The sequence below is a fragment of the Bos indicus genome, chromosome 24 (genome assembly GCF_029378745.1).
Source record: "Bos indicus isolate NIAB-ARS_2022 breed Sahiwal x Tharparkar chromosome 24, NIAB-ARS_B.indTharparkar_mat_pri_1.0, whole genome shotgun sequence".
In the NCBI taxonomy this organism is placed as follows: domain Eukaryota; kingdom Metazoa; phylum Chordata; class Mammalia; order Artiodactyla; family Bovidae; genus Bos; species Bos indicus.
In genome coordinates this window covers 13981418-14001674 of record NC_091783.1, presented here as the reverse complement: position 1 = coordinate 14001674, position 20257 = coordinate 13981418, and positions in this window count along the sequence as shown.

Here is a 20257-nt window from a genome sequence, read left to right as displayed (position 1 = left end):
GTAGGTAAAATCAAATTCATATGGTGATGAGGGATTTGTGCTTAATTTGTATGTATGTCTTTGTTCTCTATTTTAAACTGAAGGATCATCAAGATTGACTCTAGGTTTTGAAGAGCAAGGACATGGTGCTCTGGGGATGGTCACTGTACCAGTTCCAGAAGCAGAGAGGAAGGGGACCTCTCTGAGGTGTTGTAGGGCTGCAGACACATCTGCAGGGCTTCCTCTGACTCCTTAATACACCTTTCTCATGGCAGGACAAAGGAAATGCATCATCAGTTCAGTCTCTCAGTTGTGTCTGACTCTGTGAGACCCCATGGACTGCAGCTCTTCAGGCTTCCATGTCCATCACCAAATCCCGCAGCTTACTCAAACTCATGTCCATTGAGTCAGTGATGCCATCCAACCATCTAAACCTCTGTCATCCTCTTCTCCTGCCTTCAGTCTTTCCTAGTATCAGAGTCTTTTCCAATGAGTCAGTTCTTTCCATCAGGTGGCCAAAGTCCTGGAGTTTCAGCTTCAGCATCACTCCTTCCAATCAATATTCATTGGTTTAGGATTGACTGGTTTGATCTCCTTGCAGGCCAAGGGACTCTAAAGAGTCTTCTACAACACAACAGTACAAAAGGATACATTTTTCAGTACTCAACTTTCTTTATAGTCCAACTATCACATCCATACATGACTACTGGAAAAAGCATAGCTTTGACTAGACGGATTTTTGTTGGCAAAGTTATGTCTCTGCTTTTTAATATGCTCTCTAGGTTGGTCATAGCTTTTCTTCCAAGGAGCAAGTGCCTTTTAATTTCATTGCTGTAGTCATCATATGCAGTCATTTTGGAGCCCCCCAAAATAAAGTCTATCACTGTTTCCATTGTTTCCCCATCTATTTGCCATGAAGTGATGGGACCAGGTGCCATGATCTTAGTTTTCTGAATGTTGAGTGTTAAGCCAACATTTTCACTCTCCTCTTTCACTTTCATCAAAAGGCTCTTTAGTTCCTCTTCACTTTCTGCCATAAGGGTGGTATCATCTGCATATCTGAGGTTATTGGTATTTCTCCTGGCAATCTTGATTCCATCTTGTGCTTCATCTAGTCTGGCATTTCTAATGATGTACTCTGCATATTAGTTAAATAAGCAGGGTGACAATATACAGCCTTGATGTACTCCTTTCCAAATTGGAACCAGTCTGTTGTTTCATGTCCAGTTCTAACTGTTGCTTCTTGACCTGCATACAGATTTCTCAGGAGGCAGGTAATGTGGTCTGGTATTCCCGTCTCTTGAAGAAGTTTCCAAAGTTTGTTGTGATCCACACAGTCAAAGGCTTTCATGTAGTCATTAAAGCAGAAGTAGGTGTTTTTCTGGAACTCTCTTGCTTTTTTTATGATCCACCAGATGCTGGCAATTTGATCTCCTGTTCCTCTGCTTTTTCTAAATCCAGCTCAGACATCTGGAGATTCACGTACTGTTGAAGCCTGGCTTGGAGAATTTTGAGCAATACTTTGCTAGTGTGTGAGATGAGTGTGATTTTGTGGAAGTTTGAACATTCTTTGACATTAGCTTTCTTTGGGACTGGAATGAAAACTGGCCTTTTCCAGTCCTGTGGCCACTGCTGAGTTTTCCAAATTTGCTGGTTATTTGAGTTATTCAAATAACCAGTTATTTAAAATCTTCTAGGATTTGAAAGAGCTCAACTGGAATTCCATCACCTCCACTAGCTTTGTTCATAGGGATGCTTCGGAAGACCCACTTGACTTTGCATTTCAGGATGTCTGGCTCTAGGTGAGTGATCGCACCATCATGGTTATCTGGGTCATGAAGATCTTTTTTTGTATAATTCTTCTGTGTATTTTTGCCACCTCTTCTTAATATCTGCTTCTGTTAGGTCCATAACATTTTTGCTCTTTATTGTGCCCATCTTTGCATGAAATGTTCCCTTAGTATTTCTAATTTTCTTGAAGAGATCTCTAGTCTTTCCCATTCTACTGTTTTCCTCTATTTCTTTGCATTGATCACTGAGGAAGGCTTTCTTATCTCTTAACTCTGTATTCAGATGCTTATATCTTTTCTTTTTCCCTTTGCTTTTCACTTATCTTCTTTTCTCAGGTGTTTGTAAGACCTCTTCAGACCACCATTTTGCCTTTTTCCACTTCTTTTTCTTAGGTATGGTCTTGATCCCTGCCTCTTGTACAATGTCTCAAACTTCCATCCATAGTTCTTCAGGCACTCTGTCTATGAGATCTAATCCCTTGAATCTATTTGTCACTTCCACTGTATAATCATAAGGGATTTGATTTAGGTCATACCTAAATTTTCTAGTGGTTTTCCCTACTTTTTTTTTTCAATTTAAGTCTGAATTTGGCAATAAGGAATTCATGAGCTTAGTCACAGTCAGCTCCTGGTCTTCTTTGTGCTGACTGTATAGAGCTCTATTTTTGTCTGCAAAGAATATAATCAGTCTGATTTCTATATTGACCATCTGGTGATGTTTATGTGTAGAGTCTTCTCTTGTGTGTTTGAAGAGGGTGTTTGTTATGACCAGTGTGTTCTTTTGATAAAACTCTGTTAGCATTTAACCTGCTTCATTTTGTAGTTCAAGGCCAAATTTGCCTGTTACTCCAGGTATCTCTTGATTTCCTATTTTTTCATTCCAGTCCCCTATAGTGAAAAGGACATATTTTTTTGGTGTTAGTTCTAGAATGTGTTGTAGGTCATATGATCTCAGCTTTGGAAATATCTTAGGTTTGGATTTTAAAGCACTGAAATTTTTGTTTAATTTTATTTTTTAATTTTCAGTTTTATTAATATGGATAGTTTTCCCCCCTATAGTACATAGTTTCCAGTAGCAAGAGACAGAAAAAAACTTCCAGATGGTTATTTCTGCTCTTTTTATCTAGAACAGGGCAACAGAGATTGGGAGGAGGAGGCAGTGTTATGTCACTTATAATTTTGATTATTGAACTGATAATATAATAGGCAGAAACAAGAAGATATTTGGGGGCTCAAAAAGAGAGAAAGTCTCTCTTGTGGTGTTCCATCTGAGTGGCTTGCTGAAAACTTTATATCCTCCTCTTAGTGTTGATCGCTGTATAAAGCAATAACCAGGAGCTTGAATGATCACTTCCAGCTGACAAAGCCTGACCAGGTGTCTTTCCTTCTGCCATCTGTCTTTGAAGACCCATCTTCATTCTTTTTGGTTGGTGTTATGTGTTCTTTGAATTCACAGGTAGTTTGTATTTAATACCACAGATAATTTTGTCTTGGGGTCTAATCTCAGCTTAACATTTTGGCTAGCATCTTCTTATGTAATTTTGGTTGTTTATAGAGGTGATCCTTATTTCAGAGATGCACACACATAGTTACATATAGTAAACAGATTCTGACTAATAACACAAATAGTTTTAAATCTTAAAATTCTACATATATTACTCTGTGTTATTTCTATTGCACTCTTGACTCAGAGGTGGCATCCTTAAAATGTGTCATGGCAGAGGAAGCGAAAGTCTGTACAACTTAAAGATTTTTTTCACATAGTCCTCTAAACCACAGAAAAAGACTTTATTTAAATGAATTTATTTATATATATATATAACTTCTAGTTTACACAGTGCTTTCATGTATAGTATAGTGACTAGTGCTAGTAAGTGCTTAGTGGCTCAGTCATGTCCAACTCTTTGCAACCCATTGGACTATTGTCACATCCAGATTAAGAAGTAATAGATCCCCTGGAGAAGGGAATGGTGACCCACTCTAGCATTCTTGCCTGGAAAATCACATGGACAGAGGAACCTGGTGGGCTACAGTCCATAGGGTCACAAAGAGTCAGGCATGACTGAAGCTACTAAACACACACACATACACATACACATGACCCAGAATGGTAGAAGTTATGCCTGAACATCAGAGAATACAGAGGGCAGAGCAAGCAAATGACATAGGGATTTGGAAAGAGATTCACTGTTTTGTTGTTTAGTCTGTTAGTTGTGTCCTATAGTTTGCAATCCAAGGACTGTAGCCCACCAGCCTCCTCTATCCCTGGGGTTTCCTAGGCAACAATACTGGAATGGATTGACATTTCCCTCTCCAGGGATCTTCCTGACCCAGGGATCGAACCCACATCTCCTGTGTCTCCTTCATTACAGATGGATTCTTTACTTGCTGAGCCATTGGGGAAGCCTCAAGTATAGTGACTATTTTCTCTGAATAAAATCACTGTGGGAGGCAGAATGTTTCCTTATAAACAGCAATAAAGAAATTGAGTCTCAGAAATTAAATAGTTACATCATTGGAAACTGCCTAGTATACCCAGCTTCTGATTCCCCAGACTAGCTTCTTATTCTGTCATATGTCTTCTGCCTTTGTACAGGTATAGACTGTCAATTTATAACTGAAATCAGTCTGGGGACCATGATGGAAGGAAAAGAAGCATAGGCTCCTATCACTGCCTTCATTGAATAATTGCTTATTCAATGCTATATCCTGTTCCATGTTCCCCGGAGAAAAAAGGAAAAGACAAAAAGGATAGTATTTTGTTCATCTTATGGGTGACAGACAGTAGGCACTATGAGTACAGAGTTTGGGATTGTAGCCCAGATTCTTTTTACATTAAAATTTTTTAATTAATATATGAATACATACTCATTATAAGAAAATAAGCTACAGAAAAGATATATACAATAAGAAAGTTACAATCTTTTCTCCATTAAAAAATGGGTAATATTACATAGTGCAGATGAAACATGATTTAAACCATTGAGCTCAACAAACAATGCAGTAATGGACATTCTCACACATTTGTCTTTGTGTATATGTACAAGTATTTTGGTAGATTTCTAGAAGTAGAATTTCAGGGTCAAATAATAAGTTCATAAGTAACATTGATAAATAATATTGTATTGCCTCCTGAAAAGCTGTATCAATTTATGATACCATTCCTATGACACTGTGAACACTAGATTTTGACAGTCTTTAAAACTTCCCTCAGTGTAGTCTTGTCTTTCACAGAAAATTTTCCTGAGACCTTTAGCAATGTTTTTATCTTGTAAGAAAAATCTATAAAATGGGTTTATAAATCATATTTCAGGAGAGTAATGAAACCCAAAGAGGAAATGAACATGAAGTGTGGTTATTGCATATTTTCATGGAAGCTCAGGCTAGAATCACTTTCACAAATGTGGCCTAAAGCAGTATTTTCAATAATTCAGAGATGAAATTCTTCCTCTTGCAAGTTGTTCATGGGATATCTGAAAATGTTGGTGCTATGTGAGGACAGTCATGAATGGGATACCATAGTTTGCTCTGAAAGTTAATTTAGAAGTTTTCTATGCTGCAGACAATCCTGACATTCTACTTTCACACAGAGGAGGAAGCAGGGGTAATGGATGCTGTTTACATGGGCCACTGCTTTGGATTTTTCATGGAGGGACGTTTTTGGTTCTGACTCTTGATGTGACAAATGAGACTGTGGCTCTAGCCCATTCTCTGACTTGGGTGGATTCAGGGAATTCTTTGTTGTTGCTCATTGAAAAGGCTAATACAGGAGAGTTTCTTTTCATGTTAACCAATCGATAGTTATTTATGGAGCATCTCTTTTGTGATCGATCTCGTGCTAGCTGTGGAAATTAAAGGAAAAGTTAGCAAACAATCCCTGCCCCAGACTGTGTTGCACAGAAGAGTTAGCCAGCTCTTTAATGTTTGCTAGAATGGCCGGTACAGTTTAGAGCTGTTCTCCGCTCTCCTCCCTCTGGTGTTCCCATTGTTACCACTGTAGTTTAAATACTGATTTTCTTAAGTTGGTCAACTCTGTTTGCAGTTTCCTTATACTCTAAAATATATACCTTGCTACAATAATATTAGTCTTTATGTAACTTCTGTTTAAAAGGCTTCAGTTATCCACAGTTTAAAGTCCAAATTCTTAGCAGCTTTATTTTTATTTTTTTTTTGATTTTTTAATATTTATTATTATTATTAATGATTGTAGGAACTCTTGAGTCTATTCTCTTAACAAAGTTTAAGTGTACAACATGGCCCAAGTTAATCATAGATACAATATGTTGGTTTCTAAAATAGTTTAATTCAAGACACATTCAAATATGAAATTATTTTCAAAGAAATAAAAATAGCATATTTATATACATTAAGACAAGTAAAATATAAAATTTTATGTTGATTTTTCTGAACATAGGTAGAATACATCTTTATTTTTATGACATATAGCATGTCTTTAATCAGTTTCTTAGCCATATCTGTTTCTAGTACTGTCAGTGGTATTTTTCTGAAGAACTTTTTTTTCAATATGGTCATAATGTTTTTAATTGTTTCCAGAAAATATTTCTTGCAACATTCTTCAAAGTTTTATTTTACAGCTGACCATTTGAAATTGTTGACCTCTTCAACAGACTCTTCCTAAAAGACCATATCTTAACTGAGATAACAGCCTCTATAGCTACTGAGCAAATTGTTCCTAAATGTTAGATATAATTCCATTTTTAACTAAATTTTATAAATATTTCAGCCCATTTATTTTCACAAATATCTACCAGAAGCAAAATTCCTCAAATACTTTGTCAATGTTGAGGCTTTTAAATGTTACAAAACAGACAGATGTTTCAAAATCATAGGTTTTATTCCATTTGCTTCAGCCTCCAATTATAAAGTTACACAATTAAAAACAGGAGTTCCATCTTACTGTAGTTCAGATATTAAAGCTTAATTATAGTATCTCAAAATTAAATCTTACAAACTAACTTCTCATCAGTTTGGTTCAGTTTGGGCCTTGTTTTTAAAGAATAATTTCAATATCTTCTTGTTTGCAGGCTTTATTTTTATTCATCACAATTCACTTAAAACTTCAAAATTTAAAATTTCCTTGCTTTGTTTCATTGATTGCTTTAATGAAGTATTTTTAACTAATTATAAAAAAATACAACCAACATTTAGTGAACTAACACTATTGATTAGAGAATAGTTCTTCAAATCCTGAAACTTTTCTAAAATTTGTTTAATGATGGGGCAGCAAAGAAATCACTTGCTATGTCAAATCTTTTAAATGTTTTTATTTTATTATCAGTTTTGTCACAATTTTTTGTTTAATTTTTCCATGATCATATTGATTTAAAAATTATAAATTTTCAAAAAATTAGTTTCTTTTAAGAGTGATTAAATATCCTACATCTATTGGAACAGTCATAGATTGCATATACACCATGGCCAATTCCAAGTTTCCAAGTACATTTCTGGCCCACTTTATTTTAAATTACTAGTAAGTATTAAAAAGTTCCATGAAAATAAAATTCACAAAAGTGTGTGTTGATAACATTATAGGAAAAAAAACAAAAATGTGTAAGTTTATCTTAAAGATTGCTATTTTAAATTGAATTTGGAGCATTCACATATTATCAAATATTTTGCCATTGAAAAATTGAGCTTTGAAAGCTTCCTCTGCATAAATTTATTGAGAAATATCAAATCTATACTGAATTGACTTCACTAGTTTTGTAATTGAAGTACTTAACTTCCCAGGTGGCTCAGTGGTCAAGAATCCACCTGCCAATACAGGAGGCACGAGAGACAAGGGTCCGATCCCTGGTTTGGGAGGATCCCCTGGAGGAGGGCATGGCAACCCACCCCCGTATTCTTGCCTGGAGAATCCCATGGACAGAGGAGCCTGGCGGGCTGCAGTCCATGGGGTCGCAAAGAGTCGAAATGACTTAGAGACTTTGCACACATACTGAATTGACTTCACTGATTTTCTATTTGAAGTACTTAATATCACTGATACAAAGTGTTTTCTCAGTTCTTCTGCCAGTGGAGCCTATACATATGTGGTTATTATTTCACTTTTCATATGTGTACAGCAAACTGTAAATGGATACAATTAGTTAATCATCATGTAAACATTTAACTCCCTCTGTGCACATACATATATTTGAATATTTAGTAAAGACTGAATCAGGGCCATAATTAGCAGCTTTAATTAAAGGGTCTTCAGTATCTGAGTCTCACCACACTTTCTAGTTTTTACTTTTATTATCTTTGTCCTCCAGTTTGTTATTCTTTCTATGTTACATTTCTTGCAGTTCTACCAACACTTGCCCCTCATTTTTCTGGAGAGTGCTTACCTCAAGGCTCATCAAAAAACTGTCACTTTCATGAAGACTTTTAAAAAATGTTTTCACTTCTTACGTCTGTAACCAATAATCACATCAGTATCTGGTGATATGGTGCACACAGAGTAGTATTATAGATAAGTAGCCTGAGCTTGTGTGTGTACATGGGCTTGTACTTGAACAAATGATGTGTTTAGATGTGACAATATCATCATCCCAAGAATTCCAAGCAGTATAATTTAAAATATATTTAAAATAAACCTAAATACTATTCATAGAAATCACTAACTGTAGTGCACACAAATGCTTAGCAAGCAGTTGGGCTGGCTTCACGAACCAGAAGCCAGTCTTGGCGGGCATTTCTATGGACAGTAACCACGTTGCCCCTGACACAGTTCCCAAGTTGTATTAGAAAGGGTTTGTGGAAAAATAAGTGTCCATAAAAGAAGAGAAGCTGAAGACAAAGGAGAAAAGGAAAGGTATACCCATTTGAATGCAGAGTTCCAAAGAATAGCAATGAGAGATAAGAGAGCCTTCCTCAGTGATCAGTGCAAAGAAATAGAGGAAAACAGTAGAATGGGAAAGACTAGAGATTTCTTCAAGAAAATTAGAGATACAAAAGGAACATTTCATGCAAAGATGGCCACAATAATGGACAGAAATGTTATGGACCTAACAGAAGAAGATATTAAGAATACATAGAAGAATTGTACAAAAAATATCTTCATGGCCCAGATAACCATGATGGTGTGATCACTCACCTAAAGCCATACATCCTGGAATGCAAAGTCAAGTGGGCCTTAGGAAGCATCACTATGAACAACGCTAGTGGAAGTGATGGAATTCCAGTTGAGCTATTTCAAATCCTAAAAGATGATACTGTGAAAGTGCTACACTCAATATGCCAGCAAATTTGGAAAACTCAGCAGTGGCCACAGGACTCATAAAGGTCCTTTTTCATTCAAATCTCAAAGAAAGGCAATGCCAAAGAATGTTCAAACTACTGCACAATTGCACTTATCTCATGTTAGCAAAGTAACACTCAAAATTCTCCAAGCAAGGTTTCAACAGAACATGAACTGTGAACTTCTGCTGGATTTAGAAAAGGCAGGGGAGCCAGAGATCAAATTGCCAACATCTGTTGGATTATTGAAAAAGCTAGAGAGTTCCAGAAAAACATTTACTTCTGTTTTATTGGCTATGCACAGAGATCTAACCATGGTGTTCAGGTGTAAGGAGATGTTGGTAAATTTGTGTGTGGAAGCTTAAAAAATAGTTTGCCAAGGGAAGAAAGGTAGCATAAAATATGCCAGAGATGTAGAACTGGGGGACTATTGTGACTCAAAAGGCAGAGTATGAAGTGACCTATTTAGCTAGGAAACAACAAGCAGTGCTCGGGATTATAGCAGAAATCAGGGAGTGGTCACAGGGGCTAGGGAGTTGATAGGGAAGATGATCATGAAAGGAGGGAAAGGTTTTCTTTACTCTGATCTGCTTACAGTTCCTAACTGGGTCTGAAAATTAAACTGATAAGGACAGATTTACAAGAACAAAAGCATGAACATTTATAATATATGTTTTACATTAACACAAGAGACTTCATAAGGAAATGAAGACCCAAAGAAATGGTTAAACATGTGTGTTTTATGTTAGGTTTGAGGAATAGTGGAAAGTTGTAAAAAGATATAATAGGGCAAAGTGTATGAGCAAGTGTAATACACTCAGGGAAACTTAGCAAGGCCTGTTTGTTCAGATTTTTCTCTGTATCCCTTTGTCTTCAGACAAAAGTATCTACTAAAGAAAAAGTAAAGAACACATATGTTGAAATTTATGTTTTATTTGGGGACCTTACTATGACTATGGCCTGGGAGAAAGCCTTTCAGATATCTCTTAGGAACTATTCCAAAGAAGTAAGTGAGGAGTCAGGATATATAGGAATTTTTGTTGAAAACAAAACTGACGTTGGAAAAGGCCTGATGCTGGGAAAGACGAGGCCAAGAGGAGAAGGAGGTGACAGAGAATGAGATGTTTGGATAGCATCACCAACTCAATGGACAGGAGTTTAAGCAAACTGCAGGAGACAGTGAAAGGCAGAGAAGCCTGGCCTGCTGCAGTCCATGGTGTCACAAAGAGTCCAACACAATTTAGCGACTAATCAACAACAAGAACAATGACAAAATACAGAAATCTCAACTTCATTTAGTTCTTTTCCTTGTGTGAGAAGATATAAGAGTCTGGGTTCACTGAAATTATTCCTTTGATGTTCATCTTAACTATCTAAGGCCAGTATCCTATTTTTATAACTTATGGGAATATAATCATAACAATTTTTTTCCACTGATGAATTCTGCAACAGAAATAATATTAACTTGTTGACCTTCAGTAAACCTAGGTATAATACAGATAACATAATATTGATGACTCCAAAGACACATCCTAACCGTGTGTGCATGTCAAGTCGCTTCAGTTGTGTCTGACTCTTTGCAACCCTACGGACTGTAAACCACCAGGCTCCTCTGTCCATGGGATTCTCCAGGAAGAATACTGGAGTGAGTGGGTCGTCATTACCTTCTCCAGGGGATCTTCTCAACCCAAGGATCGAACCCGTGTTTCTTATGTCTCTGGTGTTGGCAGGCATGCTCTTTATCACTAGCCAAACTGGGAAATCGAGCTGAAGTCTAAGCTAAGTTTAATACCAAATATAAATTTCCAGATCATGTAAACCTGAAATTCATTCTGGCCAGTTTATAATTATTAATATTTTATTTGTAAGTGTTTATTTCTTTATTTAAGTCAATTAAATAAAGCTGTTTTATAATTTAATTCAAAACTAAAATTAAAAATAATTTAAATCTATCTGAATGTAGAGCCATATCATATGTATAATGTTCACGCAGACATAAAACATACATAACTAGAGATCTTGTAGCTTCACTTAAAACTTAAATATTATAATATAAATACTTAATACTAGTTTATAAATAACATGGGAATAAGTTATATTCATTTGCTCAGATGACTAAACACTTTATTACTTGTGGGAAAGTCTTTTAAGTTTTCTGCTTGTCCTTGATAAACTCTTAAAGAGGTATTGAATTAGATTTTGGGTGAGGGACCCTTACCAGGGTTTCTACTTAAAAAGTCCCACCTCTCTTTATTTCCTTTTGTTTCAGGTTGGAACAGATTTAGCTAATTAGGTTTAGATTTAGCTAAATCTCAGGTATTGTGAGTGATATTTACATTTCTGATACATAGAGATTTGCAAGACAAGACAAATGCTTTTAATTCCCCAAATAAATGATTTGCTGACTAAATAAGGTTAAAAGATTGATCTGCTCACCTACATTTTCTTTAATTTGTTCTTTTGCATCAGTGAGAAGATTTGCAACTAAACTAAAAATCAACAGTTCTAGATTCTAGAACCTTAGGGTTCAATTTATCACGCCTTCAAAACTTAGTGGGCTTCCCTGATAGCTCAGTTGGTAAAGAATCAGCATGCAATACAGGAGACCCTGGTTCAATTCCTGAGTTGGGAAGATCCACTGGAGAAGGGACAGGCTGCCCACTCCAGTTTTCTGGCCTGGAGAATTCCATGAACTGTATAGTCCATTAGGATGCAAAGAGTTGGACACGACTTAGCGACATTCACTTTCAACACATAGCAAAAGTCATTCCATAGAGGCCCTCTTTCTGGAGGTGCAGAAAAATCTTTATTTTGTTTTATCATTCCTGAATATTAGCTCCCAGGTTGTATTTCATGTTTTGGGGCTTATTTGAACCTATTGTTTTCCTTTGTTGCTCAGTTAAGTTATGCCCTACTCTTTGTGACCCCATGGACTGCAGCATACCAGACTTCCCTATAGTTTACATTTTCCCAGATTTTGCTCAAACTCATGTCCATTGAGTTTATGATACCATTCAACCATCTCATCCTTTGTTGCCACCTTCTCCTCCTGCCCTAAGCTTTTCCTAGTATCAGGGTATATTCAGAGAATTGGCCTTTTACATCAAGTAGGCAAAGTAATGGAACTTCAGCTTCAGCATCTGTCCTTCCAGTGAATATTCAGTGTTGATTTCATATTGGATTGATGGGCTTGATCACCTTGCTGTCCAAGGGATTCTCAAGAGACTTCTCCAGCACCACAATTTGAGAGCATCAGTTATTCAATGCTCAGTTTTCTTTATGGCCCCACTATCACATCCTTACATGACTACTAAAACAAAACAAAACAAAACAAAACACAGCTTTGGCTAAACAGACATTTGTCAGCCAAGTGATGTCTCTGCTTTTTAATACTCTGTCTAGGTTTGTCATATCTTTTCTTCCCAGGTGGCTGTTCAGTTGCTCAGTGGTGTCCAACTGTTGGTGACCCCATTGAATGCAGTACTCCAGGCTAAACTGTCCTTCTCTATCTCCCAGAATTTGAACAAATTCACGTCCAAACTTATATCAAAAAGATATAACACTGAAAGATGAACTCCCCAGGTTGGTTCAGTTCAGTCGCTCAGTTGTGTCTGACTCTTTGCGACCCCATGAACTGCAGCACGCCAGGCTTCCCTGTCCATCAGCAACTCCCGGAGTTCCCTCAGACTCACGTCCATCGAGTCGGTGATGCTATCCAGCCATCTCATCCTCTTGTCGTCCCCTTTTCCTCCTGCCCCCAATCCCTCCCAGCATCAGAGTCTTTTCCAATGAGTCAGCTCTTCACATGAGGTGGCCAAAGTACTGGAGTTTCAGCTTCAGCATCATTCCTTCCAAAGAACACCCAGGACTGATCTCCCTTAGAATGGACTTGTTGGATCTCCTTGGTAGATGCCCAATATGCTACTGGAGAAGAATGGAGAAATAGCTCCAGAAAGAATGAAGAGGTAGAGCAAAAACAAAACTTAATGCCCAGTTGTGGATGTGACTGGTAATGAAAGAAAAGTCCAACACTGTAAAGAACAATATTGCATCAGTTCACTTCAGTCGCTCAGTCGTATCCGACTCTTTGCAGCCCCATGAATCACAGCACGCCAGGCCTCCCTGTCCATTACCAACTCCTGGAGTTCACTCAAACTCATGTCCATCCAGTCAGTGATGACATCCAGCCATCTCATCCTCTGTCGTCCCGTTCTCCTCCTGACCCCAACCCCTCTGAGCATCAGGGTCTTTTCCAATGAGTCAGCTCTTCACATGAGGTGGCCGAAGTATTGGAGTTTCAGCTTCAGCATCAGTCCTTCCAATGAACACCCAGGACTGATCTCATTTAGGATGGACTGGTTGGATCTCCTTGCAGTTCAGGGGACTCTCAGGAGTCTTCTCCAACACCACAGTTCAAAAGCATCAATTCTTTGGCGCTCAGCTTTCTTTTTAGTCCAACTCTCACATCTATACATGACCACTGGAAAAATCATAGCTGACTAGACGAACCTTTGTTGGCAAAGTAATATCTCTGCTTTTTAATATTCTGTCTAGGTTGGTCATAACTTTTGTTGCAAAGAGCAAGGGTCTCTTAATATCATGGCTTCGGTCACCATTTGCAGTGATTTTGTAGCTCAAAAATAGAAAGGCTCTCAATGTTTCCATTGTTTCCCTATCTATTTGCCTTGAAGTGATGGGACTGGATGCCATGATCTCAGTTTTCTGAATGTTGAGCTTTAAACCAACTTTTTCACTCTCCTCTTTCACTTTCATCAAGAGGCTCTTTAGTTCTTCTTCACTTTCTGCCATAAGGCTGGTGTCATCTGCAAATCTGAGTTTATTATTTCTCCCAGCAATCTGGTTTCCAGCTTGTCCTTCATGCAGCCCAGCATTTCTCATGATGTACTCTGTGTATAAGTTAAATAGGGTGACAATACCCAACCTTGACCTACTCCTTTCCCAATTTAGAACCAGTCGTTGTTCCATGTCCAGTTGTAACTGCTGCTTCTTGACCTGAAAACAGATTTCTCAGGAGGCAGGTAAGGTGTCCTGGTATTGCCATCTCTTGAAGAAGTTTCTACAGTTTGTTGTGATCAACACTGTCAAAGACTTTGGCACAGTCAATAAAGCAGAAATAAATGTTTTTCTGGAACTCTCTTGCTTTTTCTATGATCCAATGCACATTGGCAATTTGTTCTGTGGTTCCTCTGGCTTTTCTAAATCCAGCTTGGACATTTAGAAGTTCATACTTCACATACTGTTGAAGCCTGGGTTGGAGAATTTTGAGCATTACTTTGCTAGCATGTGAGATGAGTGCAATTGTGTGGTAGTTTAAACATTCATTGACATTGCCTTTCTTTGTGATTGGAATGAAAACTTACAGTTTCCAGTACTGTGGCCACTGCTCAGTTTTCCAAATTTTCTGAGTATTGAGTGCAACACTTTCACAGCATCATCTTTTAGAATTTGAAACAGCTCAACTGGAATTCCATCACCTCCACTAGCTTTTTTTTTGTAGTGATGCTTTCTAAGGCCCACTCAAATTCACATTCCAGGATGTCTGGCTCTAGGTGAGTGATCACACCATCATGGTTATCTGGGTTATGAATATATATTTTTTGTATAGTTCTTCTGTATCTTCTTGCCACCTCTTCTTAATATCTTCTGCTTCTGTTAGGTCCATACCATTTCTGTCCTTTATTTTACCCATCTTTGCATGAAATGTTTCCTTCAGTTCAATTCAGTTCAGTAGCTCAGTTGTGTCTGACCCCATGGACTGCAGCATGCCAGGTTTCCCTGTCCATCATGAGCTCCGGGAGCTTGCTCAAACTCATGGTCATAGAGTTGGTGATGCCATTCAACCATCTCATCCTCTGTTGTCCCCTTCTCCTGCCTTCACTCTTTCCCAGCATCAGGGTCTTTCCCAATGATTCAGTTATTTGCATTAGGTGGCCAAGTATTGGAGTTTCAGCTTCAGCATCAGTCCTTGATATATATAATTTTCTTGATGAGATCTTTAGTCTTTCCCATTCTATTGTATTCTACTATTTCTTTGCATTAATCACTGAGGAAGGCTTTCTTATCTCTCTTTGCTCTCCCTTGGAACTCTGCATTCAGATGAGTATATATCTCCTTTTCTCCTTGCTTTTAGCTTCTCTCTCTCTCTCTCTTTTTTTTTTTTTAAATCAGCTATTTGTAAAGCTTCCTCAGACAACCATTTTGGCTTTTTGCAAATATTTTTCTTGGGGACGGTTGATCACTGCCTCCTGTACAATGTTTTGAACTTCCATCCGTAGTTCTTCAGGCTCTCTATCAGATCTAATCCCTTGAATCTATTTGTCACTTCAACTGTAGAGTCATAAGGGATTTGATTTAGGTCACAACTGAATGGTCTAGTAGTTTTTCCTATTTTCTTTAAGTCTGAATTTGGCAATTCACCTTGCTTATTTAACTTATATGCAGAGTATATCATGTGAAATTACAGACTGCATGAAGCACAGGCTGGAATCAAGGTTGCACGGAGAAATATCAATAACCTCAGATACTCAGGTGATACCGTTATGGCCTAAAGCAAAGAAAAACTAAAGAGCCTCTTGATTATAGTGTAAAAGGAGAGTGAAAAAGTTGGCTCAAAGCTCAACATTTAAAAACCTAAGACCATGACATCCAGCCCCATCACTTCATGGCAAATAGATGGGGAAACAATGGAAACAGCAAGACTTGGGCTTCAGAATCACTGCATATGGTGACTGCAGCCATAAAATTAAAAGATGCTTGCTCCTTGGAAGAAAAGTTATGACCAACCTAGACAGCATATTAAAAGCAAACATTAGTTTATCAACAAAGGTGCGTATGGTCAAAGCTATGGCTTTTTCAGTAGTCATGTATGGATGTGAGAGTTGGACTGTGAAGAAAGCTGAACGCCAAAGAATTGATGCTTTTGAACTGTGGTGTTGGAGAAGACTCTTGAGAGTCCCTTGGACTGCAAGGAGATCAAGCCAGTCATCCCTAAAGGAAATCAACCCTAAATATTCATTGGAAAAACTGATTCTGAAGCTGAAGTTCCAGTACTTTGGCCACCTGCTGTGAAGAACGGACTCATTTGAAAAGACCCTGATTCTGGGAAAGATTGAAGGCAGGAGGAGAAGCAGACGACCTAGGATGAGATGGTTGGAATGGTATCACTGACTCAATGGACATGTGTTTAAGCAAGCTCCAGGAGATGGTGAAGGACAAGGGAAGCCTGGGGTGCTGCAGTCCATGGGGTCACAAAGAGCCAGACATGACTGAACTGAACTGAATTGATGTCTTTTTTTGAGAAATATCTGTTTAGGTCTTTGACCACTTTTTGACTGGGTTGTTTGTTTTTCTGGTATTGTGTTGTATGAGCTGACTATATATTTTGGGAATTAACCCTTTGTTGGTTGTTTCATTTGTTACGTTGTTATTTTCTCCCATTCAGAGTTCTGCCTTTTCACAGTGTTTATAGTTTCCTTTGCTGTGTAAAAGCTTTTAAGTTTAATTAGGTTCCACTTGTTTATTTTTGGTTTTATTTCCATTATTCCAGGAGGTGGATCATAGAGGATTTTTCTAAGATTTATATGTTCTCTTCTATGTTCTGACTATGTGTTCTAACTTTCATAGTTTCTGGTCTTACTTTTAGGTCTTTAATCCATTTTGAGTTTATCTTTGTGTGTGGGATTAGGAAGTGTTCTGACTTTATTCTTTTACACACAGTTGTGCAGTTCTCCCAGCACCACTTATTAAAGAGATTTTCCTTGCCCCATTGTATATGCTTGCCTCCTTTTTGAAAGATAGGGTGCCCACTGGTGTGTGTATTTATCTCTGGGCTTTCTGTCTTGCTCCATTGGTCTATATTTCTGTTTTTGTGCAAGTACTATATTGTCTGGAAGACTGTAGTTTTGTAGTATAGTATTTAATCAGGTAAGTTGATTCTTCCAGCTGCAATCTTCTTTTCCAAGATTGCTTTGGCTATTTGGGATTTTCTGTGTTTCCATACAAATTGTGAGGTTTTTTTTTTTTTTTTCCTAGTTCTGTGGGGAAAAAATGCAGTGGTAATTTGATAGACATTGCATTGAATCTGTAGATTGCCTTTGGTAATATAGTCATTTTCACAATATTGATTCTGCCAACCCAGGAGCATGGAATATCTCTCCATCTGTTTATGTCATCTTTGATTTATTTCATCAGTGTCTTATAGTTTTCTGTATACAAAACTTTTGTCTCTTAGCTAGGTTTATTCCTAGGTTTGTTTTTTTAAATTGAAGGATATTTGCTTTACAGAATTTTGTTGTTTTCTGTCGAACCTCAGCATGAATCAGTCATAGGTATACGTTTATCCCTTCCCTCTTGAACCTGCCTCCCATCTCCCTCCCATCCGACCCCTCTAAGTTGATACAGAACCCCTGTTTGAATTTCCTGGGTTTCTATTTTACAAATGGTAATATAAGTTTCCATGTTATTCTCTCCATACATCTCACCCTTTCCTCTTCTCTCCCCATGTCCATATGTCTATAATCTATGTCTGCTTCTCCATTGCTGCCCTGCAAATAAATTCTTCAGTACCATCTTTCCAGATTCCATATATTTACGTTAATATTCCATATTTATCTTTCTCTTTCTGACTTACTTCACTCTGTATAAAAGGCTCTATGTTCATCTTAGGTTCATATTCTGTTTTTTTCCTTTAATTTGCATTTATGATTTTTCATTGTTAGTGTATAGGAATGCAAGTGATTTCTGTGTCTTGATTTTGTATCTTGCAAGTTTACTAAATTCACTGATTAACTCTAGTAATTTTCTGATAATATCTTTAGGGTTTTCAATGTATGCTGCTGCTGCTGCTAAGTCGCTTCAGTCATGTCCGACTCTGTGCGACCCCATAGACAGCAGCCCACTAGGCTCCTCTGTCCCTGGGATTCTCCAGGCAAGAACACTGGAGTGGGTTGCCATTTCCTTCTCCAATGCATGAAAGTGAAAAGTGAAAGTGAAATCGCTTAGTCATGCCCAACTCTTAGTGATCCCATGGACTGGAGCCTATGAGGCTCCTCCGTCCATCGGATTTTCCAGGCAAGAGTACTGGGGTGGGGTGCCATTGCCTTCTCCATTTCAATGTATAGTGTCATGTCATCTGTAACAGTGAGATTTTTTATTGCATCTTTTCCAATCGATTCCTTTTCTTTCTTTCTTTCTTTTTTTTTTTTCTCTCTGCCATAGCTAAAACTTCCAAAACTATGTTGAATAATGGTGAGAATGGGCACCCTTTTATTATTTCTGATCTTAGAGGGGATTCTTTCAAATTCTCACAAGTGAGAATAATATTTGCTGTGGGTTTGTTGTACATGGTCATTATTATGTTAAGGTAGGTTCCTTCTATGACCACTTTGTGAAGAGTTTTATCATAAATGGGTAATGAATTTTGTCAAAAGATTTTTCTGCCTCTATTGAGATGATTATATGGTTTTTATCTTTCAATTTGTTAATATGATGTATCAAACAGATTGATTTATGTGTATTGAAGAAATCTTACATTCCTGAGATACACCTGACTTGATTATGGTGTATGATCTTTTCAATGTGCTGTTGAAATCAATTTGCTGAAATTTTTTTGAGGATTTCACATCTGTGTTCATCAGTTATATTGACCTGAAATTTTCTTTTTGTGTGTGTGTTGCCTTTGTCTGGTTTTTGTGTCAGGGTGGTGATGGCTCCCTAGAATGAGTTTGGAAGTGTTCCTTCCTCTGCCAATGTTTTTGGTAAATGTTTCAGAAGGATAGGCATTAGCTCTTCTCCAAATATTTGGTAGAATTCACTTGTGAAGCCGTCTTGCCCTGGGCATTTTTTTTTAAATCACATTTGTAATTTCATTGTTTGTAATTGGGTTGTTCATAATTTCTATTTCTTTCTGATTTATTCTTGGAAGGTTGAACTTTTCTAAAAATATATTCACTTCCTCTAGGTTGTCATTTTTATTAACAGATAGTTGCTTGTAATAGTCTCTTACAATCCTTTGTATTTCTGTGTTGTCTGTTGTAACCTCTCCTTTCTCATTCCTAATTTGTTTGATTTTTCTCCCCCCTCCCCCCTTTTTTTTCTTTATGAGTTTGGCTAATGGTTTGTCATTTTGTTTATCTTCTCAAATAACCAGTTTTCAGTTTTTTAACCTTGTAATTGTTTCCTTCATTTCTTTTTAATTTATTTCTGCTCTGAACTTTATGACTTCTTTCCTTCTACTAACTTTGGGGGTTTTTGTTCTTCTATTTCCAGCTGTTTTAGGTGTACAGTTAGGTTGTCTATTTGATTACTGTTTCTTGAGGTAGAATTGTAATGCTGTAAACTTCCCTCATAGAACTGCTTCTCATAGGTTTTGGTTGTTGTGTTTTTGTTGTCATTTGTCTCTAGGAAATTTTTGATTTCCCTTCTTATTTCTTCAATAATATTTTCATTACTTAGAAATGTATTGTTTAATCCCTATGTGATTGTATATTTTACATTTTCTTCCTATATTGATATCTACTCTTATAGTGCTTTGGTCAGAAAACGTGCTTGATATGATTTCAATTTTCTTAACTTTACTGAAGCTTGATTTGTGACCCAAGACATGGTCTATCCTGGAGAATGTTCCATGTGCACTTGAGAAGAAAGTGTATTCTTCTGCATTTGGGCGGAAAGTCCTGAAGATATCAATCATGTCCATCTGATCTAATATGTCATTTAAGGTTTGTGTTTCCTAATTACTTTTCTGTTTTGATGATCTGTCCATTGGTGTAAATGTGGTACTAAAGTCCCCCATCATTATTGTGTTAGTGTCAGTTTCCCCTTTTATGTTTGTTAGTGCTTGCCTTTTGTATTGAGGTGTTCTTATGCTTGGTGCATATATATTTACAATTATTACGTCTTCTTCTTGGATTGATCCCTTGCTCATTATGTACTATCCTTCTTATCTACTGTAATATTCTTTATTTAATAGTCTATTTTGTCTGGAATGAGAATGGCCTTTCTGGCTTTCCTTTGATTTCCATTTGCATGGAATATCTTTTTCCATTCTTTTACTTTCAGCCTGCATGTGTCTCTCGTAGTGGGTAGATCTGAAGTGGGTCTCTTGTAGACAGCATGTATATGGGATCTTGTTTTTGTATCCATTTAGCCAGTCTGTATCTTTTGGGTGGAGCATTTGATCCATTTACATTTAAAGTAATTATTCATATGTATGATTCTGTTACCAT